This window comes from Tenrec ecaudatus, chromosome 2, assembly GCF_050624435.1.
Source record: "Tenrec ecaudatus isolate mTenEca1 chromosome 2, mTenEca1.hap1, whole genome shotgun sequence".
In the NCBI taxonomy this organism is placed as follows: Eukaryota; Metazoa; Chordata; class Mammalia; order Afrosoricida; family Tenrecidae; genus Tenrec; species Tenrec ecaudatus.
Genome location: NC_134531.1, coordinates 286,403,453 through 286,419,867, shown reverse-complemented (window position 1 = coordinate 286,419,867; position 16,415 = coordinate 286,403,453). Strand labels below are relative to the sequence as shown.

The 16,415-nt window shown below is 38.0% G+C and overlaps 1 protein-coding gene across 1 annotated transcript in view; it reads right to left on the bottom strand.

Moving 5' to 3' along the window:
- The window catches only part of ZBTB20 (zinc finger and BTB domain containing 20), a 968,716-nt gene extending 952,617 nt beyond the window's left edge, over positions 1–16,099 (bottom strand). The window contains exon 1 of the mRNA XM_075542488.1: positions 16,044–16,099. The gene's annotated coding sequence lies outside the window, so the exon portion shown is untranslated. The remainder of the gene's footprint in view (positions 1–16,043) is intronic.
- Between the last annotated feature and the right edge of the window lie 316 nt (positions 16,100–16,415).

Below are 16,415 nucleotides of genomic sequence, written 5' to 3'. Positions count from 1 at the left end.
AGAAGCCTTGCTACTGTCAAGCAAGAGTCAAAAACAAACCAAACTTCACTGCCATCGAGACAATGCCGACTAGTAAAGGACTGTAGCACAAAAGACAACTGTCCCTGTGAGCTTCCAAGACTCTCTTTATGAGTTTAGAAAGCCCTGTATTTCTCCCACAAGCAAGAATATAGAGCTGTATTTAAAAATGCATCCATCACAATGGATTTTAATGCCCTTAATATACCAATGTGAAGATGGAAAGTGCAACTATATCTGATTTATTGGAATGGTTTCATTAGATGGAGTACATAATATCAAATACCATCAACACACAATTTTTAACATTAACCTCTCCTGAGATCCATTTAAAGAAATGAAAAAAACAAAAACCCAAAAACTGTTGTTCCTCACCTCTAAACCCCACCAGTGGCTCAGTGTGTAAGTGCTCATTGTTCCCTGGAAAGGTCAGCAATTCAAGCCCCAAAGGATCTACATGTGACCTCCTCCCTTGGGGACGGACAACAGAAAAGTGGGTGAATGGAGACATCAGACAGTGTAAGACATGACAAAATAATAATAGTATATAAATTATCAAGGGTTTGTGAGGGAGGGGATGGGGAGGAAGGGGGTAAAATGAGGCGCTGATACCAAGGGCTCAAGTAGAAAGCAAATGTTTTGAGAATGATGACGGCAACAAATATACAAATGGGCTTGACACAATGGATGGATGGATTGTAATAAGAGTTGTACGAGCCCCCAATAAAATGATTTAAAAAAGAAAAAAAGTTGTGGTGGTCTGCTTCCACAGATTTACTGCCTTGCACACCTTATGGGGCAGTTCCATTCTAAACCACAAGGCCACTAAGTCAGAGTCCACTCTAAAGAAGTGGATTTTAAAATAAAACTATTTTCTCCATTACTAGTAGAGTAGGTTTTTTTGAAATTAGACTAGTGAAATAGTGAGTGTTTATGGATAAAGTAAAATGCAAATTATTGGGGCAAAATGTCTTACATGAATACTTATCTTGTAGAAGATATAATAATAGAAAGTCTTATGCAGGCTTAGATACATCTACCCAATCAAAATTCTCCAAACCAGAATCTAGGTATATTTAATAGTAAACTACAGATTGTAGGAGAAAAGGTTCCCAAACTTATTTAGCCTGCCACCCTCTTTTCAAAAAAGTGACTTAGTGACCTCACCACCAACCAATAGAACTTTTGTATTATAACCCATTATCCAGAATAAGTGTAGCTATCTGGTTTTACAGGCCCGAGTGGATATTTCCAGGGTACCCCTGGGGGTAGTTATCGCCCACTAAGAGACAATCTGCTAAAGCAAAAGATTATGTCAATGCTTTTGAAATCAAAAATGCAAATATTTTAATTATTTTGTAATATTGTTCTTAACAAATAAATCATAATTAGTCTTTCCTGATACCCCTACACCCCATAAAATTGCCAACAGCAAAGTTGGTATCTGTAATGAAAAGAGGATATTTTACTATTTAAAGTATTCATGTATATCCACTATAAATTAAAAGAAGGTATTTCCAATGAAATGTACCAGATAACACAGCTGTGTTTGGCTGTCCAGGGCCATTTATTAAATCAAAACATAACCATTATATCCAGAAGCGAAGTCCTAAATTCCCACAAAACAGCATTACTCTTATATGACCAAGAAATCATCAGAAGTATGTGAATAAAGAATTGCAGAATTTTCCTTAATGAACAGCAAAAAGAAACAAAAAAAATTCCGAAAACTCATATTGGAGCTTACACAATTAAATGTATTCCTATCTTCGACTGTTTGTTATCTTCTGCTGTCAAGTTTAGCCTGACTCCTGGAGATCCTATAGGATGGAGTAGATTGAGCTCATAAGGCTTCCTAGGCTGTAATCTTTATGGAAGCAGGTATTTTCTAGCAAGGTTCAAACTGTGTATCTTTTGGCTACCACACAATCACTTAAATCACTCTGCCACATGGGCTTCTTTCACACCACCTAGGAGTCCCACTTAAGGCTCTTAATGCTTTTTAGGCAATACATTCTATTACTAATGTGACAAGCTTAACAGCAAACATGCAGCTTAGAATATAAAATGTATGCCCATTTAAACATAAAAACAACTGTCTATAGATTCTCATTATCATTCCTATCTGATCTTTCTCTCATACATGATCTCTTAAAATGGCTTATTATGTCATTGATAACTCACTGGAGCTCATGTCTGGTGGCTGGAATATGCTAAATGGCAAAATAGCTTAGGTGGTAGAAAGCAAAAGAAGATTGCCTATCCAAAATACCAGAAGGATTTTTGTTGTCCTACCACACAAGGTAACCATGAGTAGGAATAGACCCAGTACAACTGGTTGCTTTGGGGTTTTATTTTGTGTAGTGTATTCCTTTGCAGTCTCAGGTCAGTTACCTTGGCTTTTTAGCTAGCCAGGTGAATATTAAACTGAAAAAATATTGATTTTCTACCTTGGGTGTTCATTGACCCCTGAAGCCAAAGTTCTTCTTCCAACGTCCAAAAGCATTCTGTTCTATAATCCTAGACTATTCACTAGTGGCATGCCCAATTCAAGATAGAAAAAGTATCACAACAGTCTTTCTATGCCAAAACTACAATAGCAGTAGTTCAGAGCTCTCAATAGCCATTGATGTAGAACAGCAACTGCCAGGAACTTTAAATTAAAAAGAAGATAGCCACATGTTTGTTATTAATGTAGGTGCCAAATCAACTCTAATAGCATCCCATCCATAACAGAACTAAATAATGTCACATCACATGCAATCTTCCCAATCATTCCAATGTTTGAACCTAGTGTTACAGCCACTGTGTCCATCTATCTTATATAGTGTCTTCCTCCTTTTCACTGCCCTTCTTTTTTTAATGTCATTTTATTGGGGGCTCTTACAATTCTTATAACAATCCATACATCCATTGTATCAAGCACACTTGTACGTATGTTGCCATCATTCTTTTTTTGTCAAGCACATTTGTACATTTATTGCCCTCATCATTCTCAAAACATTTGCTTTCTACAAGCCCTTGATATCAGCTTTTTTTCCTCTCTTGAGAATTTATATTTTGTCACTTCCTACACTGTCCGACATCTCCCTTCACCCACTTTTCTGTTGTCTGTCCCCCAGGGAGGTTATATGTAGATCCTTATAATCAGGTCCCCCTTTCTACCCCACCTTCCCTCCACCCTCCCGGAATCACCGCTCTCACCGCTGGTCCTTAAGGATTCATCCACCCTAGATTCCCTGTTATGTCCAGTTCCTTTATGTACCAGTGTACGTCCTCTGGTCTAGCCAGATTTGTTAGAATTGGGATCGTGAGAGTGGATGGGGAGGAAGCATTTAGGAACTAGAGGAAAGTTGTAGGTTTCATCATTGCTACACTGCATCCTGACTGGCTCATCTCCTCCCCAACCCTTCTGTAAGGGGATGTCCAGTTGCCTACAGATGGGCTTTGGGTCTCCATTCCACACTCCCTCATTCAAAATGATAGAACTTTTGTTCTCTGATGCCTGTTACCTGACCCTTCAACATCTCGTGATCACACAGGCTGGTGTGCTTCTGCCATGTGGGCTTTGTTTCTTCTCAACTAGATGGCCACTTGTTTACCTTCCAGTCTTTAAGAACCCCAGACGCTGTATCTTTTGATAGCCAGGCACCATCAGCTTTCTTCACATTTGCTTATGTGCCCATTTGTCTTCAACAATCATGTCGGGAAGGTGAGCATGATGAAATGCCAGTTTAATAGAAAATGTATTCCTGCAGTTCTTGTAGAGTATTTGAGTGGAGGCCCAATGTCCATCTGCTACCTTAACACTAAACCTATAAATAAATGCACATAGATCTATTTCCCCATCATATATATCTATATATATATGTACATGCATACATGTAGACCTCTATAAATGCCCTTTCCTATTTCTTTCCTCTATTTCCTTTCACTTTCCTCTTGTCCCACTATAATGCTCAGCCTTCATTTGGGTTTCAGTAATTCCTCTCGGTTACATTGCCATTGATTAAGCCCTGCCAGGTCTCTTTCACCCTCCTCGCCACTGATTTTGGATCACTTTTTCCCCTGTCCCTGGGTTTATTAATACCACTTCCTTTCCCCTACATCCCCCTCTCCCATGTCCCCTGGGAACTACTGGTCCTGTTGTTTTCTTCTCAAGATTGTTTATCCAGCCTAGCTTATCTAGATGAACCTGCAGAGATAATTTGCAGAAAAACAAGACAGCAAAACAAAGCAACAAAAGAGAACAACACAACATGTAAATAGTTCAAGGTCTGTTTGTTGACCTTTAGGAGTGTTTTCGGTTTGAGTCTGATGGGGTACCATGCCCTGGTCCCGAAGTCTATTTTTGGTACTCCCTTGGGACTTCTTTTCTCTGCTTCCCTTGCTGTTCTGTTGCACGTGCTTAGTGTTTTGCCTCATTGTGGTGGGGTCAGATCAGATGCAATTCCCACACGGGGTCTCCAGTGTTGTCCACCCTCCACATTACCAAGCATGACGCCCTTCTCCAGGAACTGGTCCCTCCTGATAATATGCCTAAAGTGAATCCTCCTGAGTATTATAGCTGTTACTTCTTCCAAGAGAGATTTGTTCATTCTTCTGGTAGATTATTAATTTATTCAATATTCTTCACTGACACCAGAATGTGAATGCATCAGTTCTTCTTTAGTCTTTATTCATTTAAAAGCTCCCACTTACATAAAAGACCATTGAAAAATGCCAGTTATTTAAAAATCGCTGATGATGCAAGGATCCGTTCTTTTTCTGTCTTTAGTGACATATTTCTCTTTTATCTCTTTAAAGGTCTTTCGCAGCACTTATTTGGTTGGTTTCTTTGCTTTCAAGCGTGATTTTGGATCTAAGTAAAAGGAAATCCTTCACAAATTTGCTCTTATCTCCACTTAGTACACTACTTAGTTGTTTGGATGTAAAGATTTTATTCTTTATGTTTCTTCTATATCCATATGGAAGGCTATATGTAGTCTTTGATCTTCAAGCCATTTTGCTTTCAGCAAGCAAGATTGTCATCTGCCTATTGCTGATGATTAATGACTCTTCTATCAATTGTGATGCCATGTTCTTCATACCAGGGGTCTTCAAAACATCCACATAAAAAATTAGTATAATGAAAAACTATGCATGTTTCTTAAAACATGCATCAAAATAAGCTTGTGCTAACTTACTGCAATATATCTGAATAAAATACAGTTTGAGGCACTAGAAAGGGTAAGAAATCGATTTGAAAAGAACCCTTATTAGAGCATGAGTTCTGCAAAAATTAAAACCAAAGCAAACATCAAGTTTCTGGTGGCACTTGGGTAGAATAATTGTGAAATCACTGATATTTCAAAATACATTTATGGGGACAAAGCACCCAAACAAATCAGAGGTTTACAAATGAAAACTCATTTGTGAAGGGGTGAGACAATGTTGAAGATGCATGCCACTCACATCAACTTGGAAAGGATATATTAATATTGTTAATGCCATCAAGACTGAAAATGACTGACAATTATTTTTTAAAAGCACACTACTGGTTCAGTTTATACCTTAATAATTGGTGCAATATATACAAATGTAACTGAAATACTAAAGGTGAGCAAACTTTCTACTCACGAAGTGTCAAATGGTTATACCCAGATCATTACAGTTCTCGATGGAAATTTTTAAAAAGTGGAATCAACACCCTGAAGCATCTCTTGGAATAAATGAAACATGGCTTTTCCACTATGATCGTGGACACGACAAAGTACAATCAGAGCAATGGTTTCCAAGAGGTCGAAGTAATACAATCAATGCAAAAAACGCACTAAGAATAGAGGTCATAGCAAATGGGGAGCCTCAAGGCATTTTGCTTGTTGACTTTATGGTATATCAACAAATGAAAACATCTAGAATGAAAACTCATTCCGGAGTGTTTTGAGAAAGTTACGGTAATCAAAGCTTTGGCAGAAGAGTGCCCAGGAAGACTTCACTAACTAGCATGTCCTCCACAACATTGCTCTTGCTCATTCCTCTAGTCTCACAAGTGCAATCTTGTGAGTTGCTATGGGAAATCATTAAACATCGAGCTTACAGTTGTGATTTCATGTTCTCTTATTTCCTACTCTTAAAAAATCTTTAAATTCACCCCTTTTTTCAATTAATGTAAAAGGGACTGCATTGACCTGATTCAGTTCCCAAGACCCTCTGATTTTCGTGGAAGAGTTAAGTGATTTGTAATTATGACTTATAAAAATGTCCTGTATTTGATGGAGCTTATGCTGAGAAATAATTTATAGCTTTTAATGTTTTAATTCCACTTTGCAATAAAAGTTTTGAAGTCTTCTTATATTGTCTAGCATCTCAGGTTGTTTGTTCAGCAAACAGACTACATAGTATGGTGAAAGGACACAACTCAGATATATTTTATTTTTCTAAATTTAAATGATACAGTATCCCCTTGTTCTGTGCTGATATAACTTTAGATTATGGACAGGTTCCCCAAGATGGCAATTAAAGAGTTTTGGAATCCGAATTCTTCACAATGTTAGCAATAATTCGTTCTGATCCACATAATTAAATGCCTTTCCGTGGTCAATAAAGCGCAAATAAACATCTTTCTTGTATTCACTACTTTCAGCTAAGATTGGTCTAGCATCAACAACGATATCCCTTACTCAACCATCCTCTTTTGAATGCAGCTTTAATTTCTGGCAGTTCCCTGTCAATCTACTGCTATGATGGTTTTTATCTTCAGCAACTGTTACTTCAGTGTGAGAGTAATTATTTTACCCAATAATTTATGTATTCTACTGAATCTTTGGAATGGACACAAATATGAATCTGTTCCAGAAAGCTGACCAGGTTATTGTCTTCCAAATGTCTTGGCATTGACAATAAGTTTTTCTAGCATTGCATCTGTGCATGGAAACATCTCAATTAGTATTCCATCAATTCCTGGAGCCATATTTTTCATCAATGTTTCCAGTGCAGCTTAGACTTCATTACACACCTCTTAATCAGATGCTACCATCTAAAATGGCTGAATGCCAATCAATCCCTTTTGGTACAGTGTATTTCTTCTATCTTCTCATGATGCATCTGTGTTGTTCAATATTTGGTCCAGAGAACCCTTCAATGTTACAACTCAAGACTTCAAGTAATTCTTTAGTTCTATCAAATTGGGAGATGTGAAGTGTTTTCTTCCCTTAGGCTTCTATAACTCCAGATCTTTGTATATTTCATTACATTTTGTCTTCGTGAATCACCATTTGAAAACTTCTATACAGCTCTGTACTTTTGTCAATTCTTCCTTCCACTTTACTCTATGTTGAAGAACAAGTATCAGTCTCTTACGAAGTCCATTTTGGTCTTCCCATCACCACCCTTAGGCTTTTAAATGCCCTTATACTTTCTTCATGTATGATATGCTAGATGTCATCGATAATTCATCTTATTTTCGACTATTAGTATTCAAGGAGTCATTTTATTCTTGAGATGGTCTCTACAGTCAATCTTATTGTCATTGAGTTAATACAACTCATTTGAGATCCTACAGGTTAGGGTAGAACCGTCCTGAATTTCCAAGACTGTAACTGTTTATGAGAGCAGAATGCATCATCTTTCTCTCACAGAGTGGCTGGTGAACTGCATACCTTATGGTTAGCAGCACATGTAACCACTATGCCAACAGGTAATAATTTGGCTCTTCCAGACTTGCTTTAATTATCTTTAACTTGTATAGGAGCAATTAATGGTCTTTTGCAGCCAGCCCCTCACATTATTCTGATGATACTGTTTCTCTAAGTCTTTCCATAAAGATAGTTGATGCAATTTCTTGTGTATTACATCCAGTGAGATGTGTTGCCATTTAGGTTGTTGACAAAAAGCATATGCAATGTCTATGTAGCCATGTACAGGGTGCTTTTCAGAATCCTTAAATTTAAAAAAGAAAAATCTGCAAATGATATGCTAAATATGTCTGAGGATTCATTACATTTTTTCTTAAGAGTTCTTAGTTTTCTCAGAAAGCCTATTCCTAAAATTACTATATGGCCTCTTTTGGATACAGATCCTCAAATATAATACAGCTATTAATCACTTGGAGTAAACATTAATGAAATGTGCAAAAATACTGTAGGTTGATTGACCTACTAGCCCAAAGGAACCATATAACTCTACTACAAATGAGTCCATTTTGATTTATAGTAACTCTGTATGGGGTTTCTGTGACTGTAATCTTTATAGAAGCAAGCAGTCTCTATCTTTCTCTCCCAGAAGAGCTGGTGGGTTCAAACCATCAACCTTATAGTCAGCAGCCCAAACTTTAATCTACAGACCACCAGAAATCCCCAGGAATCAGAAGGTAATGTAATTCTGTGTGCTCTATTCAACACAATATATTGAATTGGTTGTAGCAGATTTGTTTTACCATCAATGGGAAATATTCTGATTTATTTTCTGAATCATAGTAAATACAATTTTTATTATATGTTCTACTATAATAGAATTTCACGAAGTATCTAACAATATATTGTGATCATGTGTAAAAATGTTTCGGTCTTGGAAAAGTATAGAGAAAGCCTATACAACGTGAATGTTAACCAGAGTCAATAGAAAATAAGGGAACTGATGAAGTGGCAAGCAATGATCAACATAATCTGCCAAGAATACAAAAGATCCTGGTCAAACAAATATTTATCAAATTCCTCCTATATGCCAGAAACTAATAAACACCATAGTGCAGTAATAATTGTCACTCTACTAAATTTGAAATGAAGTCAATAGAAAATAAGGGAATGGGTGCCTAGGTAAACAAGGATCAATGTAATCTACGTAGAATAAATACGAAAGATCTTGGCAACAAACATCTAGCTTTCTACTATGTGTCTGTTATACACAGAGGTAGAAAAGATGCCCTTAAGGAACAACAGTTCAGGGCAGTAACATTCTAAATGTGACCATTTCTTGACTGAAATATTTGAGTCATGAATTAAATGTAATATAAAATATCAAACAAAATCAAATTCACTTTACTCTGATACACCCATTTTTGTATGAAACTCGTTATTACATGGCTAATAGATAAAATAAAGGTACGTGTAATTCAAAATGAAAACAACCATTTTTTGATTGTTTTCATAAAAAATGTCAAAACTGTAATGTAAAATACCTCAGTAAGTAGAACCTGGAATCTGGTTCATTTTCTCCCAACCACTATTCTGCTCAAGTCACCCCTTCAGCATACTATTGCCTTACACTGTACCTTTAACTAGAACAAGCAAGATTATTGATGAATTCTCAGAAATACTTCTCGGAAAGTCAGGTGTAAATAAAAGTGAGAGGTGAACAACAATGCTGTTAAGAAGAATAGGTGACAGAGATGTCAAAAAACAAAAACCAGAGTAAAAACCAATGATAGTAAATTGGAAGGAAAAGATACCATGTAAATTTGTGTGCTGAATATATTAACTTCACAGTATACAGATTCTAGAATAATAACAAGGAATTTTGGTAAATTTGCATTGTAAAAACATTGTAATCTGTCTTTAATGTAGAATCTCTATTTTTTAAAAAGGACACAAATACAAGACCAAGTTAATCTCTTAGAACACAGTAGCTTTCTTACTGTCTTACTGAGAATGAAAACCAAGGACAGGTTTGTTCTTACTGAAAACTCAAGCCAGGAAAATTAGGACATGTATCTACAAAATATCTTTATTCCCTTAACCAACAATTATCCACTCATTCAGAATATACTTCAGCAGCTATTCAAGTATATGTGTTCTGATAGGAACCGGTGATCCAAAAACTAATTTAATCTTTTCTGGGAATTTTCTATTTTCATCTGTGACCTTGGAAAACTTCTCAGTTTCCTATCCATAAAATAGGGTCAAAATATTACAGAGGGTTATTTATACATTAAAATAAAACACATGTCATATACAATAAGCACTCAGTCATTGACAGCTAGTCATAGGTTTACTATAGAGATTACCCCAAGATACATTTCTGTATTCTCAATCTAAAGTCACTACCTAGTTGTATGTATTGATGACCATGTGAATGTGCTAAAATCATAATGTTTTCTGTATTCCAAGCCCAAAGTAGCCAGTATATAAGCCAGCTATGATTTCTGAAGCAAAAGTAGAGATCACAAGAGCTTTCCAGTCAGTAGACTCTCCCTCCCTTTGAGCAGACTGTCTCTACTGGATGAGATACCCTCTTCAGCTGCACTGCTAATTTAGCAGAAAGAGCTGAGGCGAACATCAGATTGTGACAGGTGCCCAAGATCAAACTATCTAGTAGCAGCATCAGACTTAGAACCTCCTCTTCCTTAGAGCCTCCCCTACATCTGGAACATTTTACTCTGGTACAATGAAATAAGAATGCATGATTGAATATTGAGATGTTGCCCCTTCTAATTAAAAGCTTCTATGAATTTAATGACTTTTATGAATTTGGAAAATACATTTAAAATATCGTGGAATTATAAAATATGGATTAGAAGTAAAGCTACAAAGAAAAACTGTTTTTCCTTCAATCAAAATCATGGAAAAGGATGTTATATCTAATGGAAGCCAAAGATTTATCAAGACTGTGTGTGTGTGTGTGTGTGTGTGTGTGTGTGTGTGTGCGCACGCGTGTGCACAGGGGAAATGGGGTTTCTTTTGTAAATTGCTAAGAGGTCCTTCTAATTTCCTTTTGTAGTACTCATATGTCAAAAATTAAATTGCATGTAAAATTGTATTTCTGGTCATTTATAAAGTGCTTAACTATACATAAGAAAATTTCTAAAAATTAATTTATAAATTCAGGGGAAAAAATTCAGGTGCCCATAATTAAAATATTTTAAAAGTAGTGTTAGAAATGAGGAACACTTTAAAATATAATAGAAAGACATTAAATCAGTAAACTAAACTCTAAACTGTGTGTATATTTTTCCTGAAGTGCATATTCATGAGATGACAGTAGAGACAGCCTGGCTGCTTTGTTTGACTGTAGTTCTGTTTACCTTACTGTCAAGAATGGATCTTGACACTCACAGTATTAATATTGCTATTTTTATTGATATAATTAGCACTGCTATAAATAATTTTGCAGCCTGCCATAGCTATCATTACAATAGGAAACATTAGGACTTTTTCCTTACATGATGCCTTGGAAACTGACTGCTGACCCAAAGAATCAAAGTGATTTCATGATAAGAAATTAATGGGGGGGGGGGAATGTTGCCCTGTCAATAGAGACTACTGTTTTGTGTATGACTTCACTGAACAAACTAGTTTATATTTGTTTGAAACCGAAGTTTCTCACCAATCTGCTGTTTCAATTTCACATCACACCATATTGTACCTAAAACAGGCAATCTGGATTCCTGTTGCTCCTTCCCCCTCAGCCCCCAAATAGCTTAGGAAGGGGTTTGAAATACAGGCTTGAATATATAAACCAAAAGAATTAAGACACTCAAAATTCAGAAAGGATGGATGAAACTGTGCTTAAAGTCGTCTCTATAACTGCTAGTGGGCAGTCCACTTGTGAGTTTCTGATCTTTACATGAAAACAACATCAAAATACATTTTACCTTGATTCTGGATCACACCAGCTATGACAAAACCCTCATCTAGACCTTGAATAGATTTGTTCATAAAACAGTGGGGTGAGTGACCCGTACATATTCACGCAGTCGCAGTCTGAAGGCCAAACAAAATGACAATACAATTCAAAACAAGTTTGTGGAAATTTTAGACTAGTATATTAAACCTCTCTTTGTCTCTACTGCTTGACAGATGGTTAGCCCTCACACAGCCTCGTCTCGTTGGCAAAGAAATGACTGTGTCTAGCCAATAACACCCCAAATTTTGACTCAGAATGCATTATACACATACTTACACTTACCTTAGAAATGTGAATGTTAGAATGTCATACTTACTTTATTACTATAAAAATGTGGATCTCAAGATTTTGTATTTTTCCCTAATAACTCTTCTTGACTCTCAACATTCTTAGGATGTGGGTATAAGGTTCTAAGAATTCTGCACTTCCATTTCAGATTCCTTTCACTTCAGACATAATGCTCCTACAAATTTCTAAAATATTTAGCCTAAATTTATGAAATTTACTAAGATTTCATTAGCTTGTATTTCTGGGTTGCTCAGAGGAAAGTTTTGGCGATTAACAGTGTGACTTAAACAAAAAACACCTGAGAACTTTAAATGTATTCCTTGCCCAGGATCAGAAGACTGAAGTATGCCTTTATTTAAAAATTGATTGTATATAAACATATATACAAGCACACTTGGATCAATCATCCTAAATAAAAATAGAAAAAGGTTTTAGTTTTCACCAGTCTACTAAATCATTCTTCCACTTTACCTTTAAAATAAGATTGCAGGTAGAAAAATTTCTTCCACTAGTTTTAAAGGCTCTGCTTTTCTTCCTGTATCTTCCTATTACAGCTTTCAGATTTGGACAAGGTTGAATACAAATAGCTAGAGTCAGCCTCAATGTGCTCAAAATGCACTGATAAGTTTCTTTTCTGGAATAGATGATATGCTACAAATTAACATAAAGATTTGAAGTAGGTACAGAAATGCAAGCTCTTTTACAAGCAGAGAATGGGGGGAGAATGAGAAGAGCAGAATTTTGTGTAAAAAAACTTATGTTAAGAACTGAACTTTCACTTGGTTAACAAAATAAGGGCCCACCATGGCAGAGGAAAATAAGCAAAATCAGAATTTTCTATTTGAATTACTAGCAACAACAAACTCAGTGTTAAATCAGACTCCCTTTTAAACAGTGCCCTTCCAATAGTAGAAATCCTGGAAACCTATGATTTTTTACACCTACAGACTCAACGATTAAAGTTATACTGAAAACTTCTTACAAATTAAAATGGACAATTAAATAAATGAGGTCCCAATAAAATGTTTCTGTAGTTTGAAACAAAGGTTTAAACAAAGCAGCTTTCTGAGGCCCTATCTTTTTCCTCTCTTTATTGTCACCTATAAATTACAAATTTACAGCCTCTCAATAAAAGCTCAAAATGACAAGATTTAGGCACTTGATTCCAGAAGTAACACTAAATGAAGTTCTAACTAAAAAATTTCCAGTTAGGTTCTGAACACAAATTTAATATACTTAACAGTTTATTTGTTTCAGAGACAGGGTTCAAAGTGTGAAGGGTGGGGCAGGGGGAGATGCCAAAAAGACCTACTGAAATGTATGGAGAACGTTTCAGGCCAATGAGTGATGCAAATAAATAAAGTTAGGTGTTCATAGACAAATGGTAACACGCCACCCTCACTCCAAGTTCTGAAAAAATCTTTCAAAATTACATTTGCTAATACATGAAAGCAGCTAACTTTCAAAGCATCAGGCAACAATCTCCTCTCCAAGTACTTTAAAATACACCAAACATGTGTCACAACGGAATTTAAGCTCCACATAAGCAGGTAATTGTACCTATTTTGGTCATTGATGTACCCCTAGTGTGTAGGATAAGGCATGAGTTATAAGAAACAATTTTATGAATTTAACTATCCATTTCAGAAAATCATTGTTTTGAAACCAAAAAAAAGATTAAAATCTCCTTTACCACTTTTTAAAAGATTTTCTGAATGATTTGTCCTCATTTAAAGATGTTTAGATTAACAGAAGAATATTTGTATCTTAATTTGCTCTCCCAAAATGATTTAATTATTCAGTCTAACTCTTTTTCCACAAATACTAGATGGTTAAAAAATATTTCATCTCTGAGATTAAAATTTATTTTAGGTTTTTCCTGTACCAAAATTTCAAATTCCTAATTTAACAGCGGATTTGATATCTGTGGGTTTCAGAAACGTCCTGACCTAACTACCTAAGAAACTGACATCTTATCACATAAACTAGTAGTTCTATACACACCAAGAAAAGGTAACCCCGGCCATAAAAATTTCTCTTTCCTACATTATTTCATTTAATCTCACATTATTTTTGGTATTCAATAAGTGTACATATGAACAAGAGCTCCATTTTCTTTGCGCAATAATTTTAGAACACTTAGAAAGATAAACTTAAGACTTCCTGGACATAGATAAATTTTGATAACTTTTAGTCTTATATTTCTTTCTTTAGCCTGTCAAAATCAAGACATCACCATTACATGTGTACTGCTTTGGGAACTGGTTGCCAGTTAACCTGTCGCCTTATCTTCATATGCAAAAGGTCTGTATTCCACTGGTCTGTAGGATATGAAATTACAAAACCAAAATTATCTAACTGCGCAACATGCTTGAGCAGCTACTACATAAAATGCTTCCCTCCTTCTCACCTGTGTGTGCATATGTTCTCACCACTAAAGCTCTGCAAATTGAAATCACAACTTCTATCTTAGATATTAGTGAGCACTGAACAGCAAGTAACATCAGCAATTCTTGGAATTCTACAAAGAATTTTTTTGATACATTCTAATTAAGAATGACAGACAAGAAACCAAGTATTAAAACCAATTGTATTTTTTTTTAATCTAGAAATACCAACTAGGAGAAATGGAGACAGTAGTCAAGCTGTGAATGATCCAAAGTACATTTAGGAGCCTTTAACTTCCCACAATAGGAATGCTTATTTGGGATTAAGGGATGCAACAGGTATGCAAGCAAACCATTCATAAATTTAAATTAACGAAGGCTGCTTCCCAGCTTAGCATAATTTGTGGGGGGTTTTTTCTTTCTTCGACGGTAATCATAATTTGGTGAAAACGTTTAAGTGCAACAAGTCACAACAGTTCACATCCAGTTCATCTGAAAACACCGGGTAAAATGAGGCCTCTGCCAATTACACGTGCTGAAATCCCAAGCAGGACGGCGCAGGGAGATCTCGCTCCACCCAATGCTTTGGTACTGTGAATGGTTACTAGCAAGTTAAGAACATGTCCACATGTCTAGAAAACGAACACGTTCAATTTAGCTGGAGCCAATGTTGAGTCTAAAGGCAGTGCTACACCCACGGGCTTCCCAGCAACTTCCTGTTTCGCTCAGCCTTTTTTTTTACGGGAGAGTCTTCGTCCAGCTCCTGACCCGATTCTACTCGACTCGGAACGGGAGATCCGCGGATTACCGCGCTAGGTAGTGGAGCTGTACGCCATATTGTGTTTTTCGCTAATGTTTATAGTTTATGTGCGTGCCTGACATATGTTTGTGCAAGTGTGTTTATCAATAGAACTTTTAGAGAAATCTCTGCCGCCTGCCTCCTCAGCATCCTTAAAAAGGATAACAGCTTCTGGAGTGTAGGGGTAAATGGGGTGGGGGTGGGGGACCAGAAAGCCACACACACAGGAATGCACCGATCACTGTAGAGCGAGCGCGCGTTTCTTTTCAACTTTCAAAGAGCGTCCGTTTCAGATCGGGGATCGAAAAGCTTTTTTTTTTTTTGGAAAATGTTTCCAAAGGGGCCCAGCAGAGGAGAGAAAGCAAAGGCAAAGGGTGTCTTCCTCGCCCAAGCCCCCTTCCTCCGCGTCTAGTCCAAGAAGCGGAGCAGGTGGGGGCCCGGAGCGCCCGCGTCCGGAGAGGCGTCTCGGGGGCCAGGACCCTCCCGCCCCTCAGCTCGCCGGAGACGCGAGGCGCGCGGGCAGCGAGGGAGAGGGAGGGAGGGAGGAAGGGGGGGCGGAACACAAGCGGGCGCCCCGAGCTGCTCCTGCGCCCCTCAGCACTTCTTCTGGGAAGCAGCGGCTCCAGGCGCCACGGAGAGAAGGAGGCAGAAGACGCGTTTCCAGCTGCGGACCCTCCGCGCTCCCGCCCTCCCCCAAGGCCCGGCCCCGGGCCGTCGCCGCCGGGCGCGAGGGAGGGGGCACGCAGGCGGGGCGGGGCGCGGGGGCGCGCGCGCGGACGGCCAACGGCCCGCGGACTCGCGACTCCGACTCCCCCCCACCCCACCTCACTCCCCTCCTTTCCCGGCCCGCCACCCCTCACTCCGCGCGTCTCCCAGACGCCCTGTCCCCTAGGCACGCACATTCCCCGCCTCCCGCCCGCCCAAAAACAAATTACAGTTTTTGGCGTTACCTCTTCGCGCTCTTTAATCTTCTTTCCTCAACTCCTAAACTTCCCCCCGCCCCTACTTCTTCGGCAGAAGACCCACATTGGACGCCTCTGGACGCGAACTCTCTAACTTTCCCCGCTATTGGGTGGCGGCCACGTCACTCTTCGCTTCAGTGAGCCAATAAAAACGGGACGCCCCTCGTGAGGTTGCCGCCCATAAACAAAATGCACTCTTTCTCCTCCCCTCCTCTGGTCCCGCCCTAATCCTCCGCTTCCCTCATTTCTACCACCTTTCATTGGGTCAGAAGAGGCCCAATCCGCTATCTCAAACTGTCATTGGATGGTGGAAACCTAGCTCGGAGGGTTGTTAACATGTGATTGGTCAATTGTCTTCCC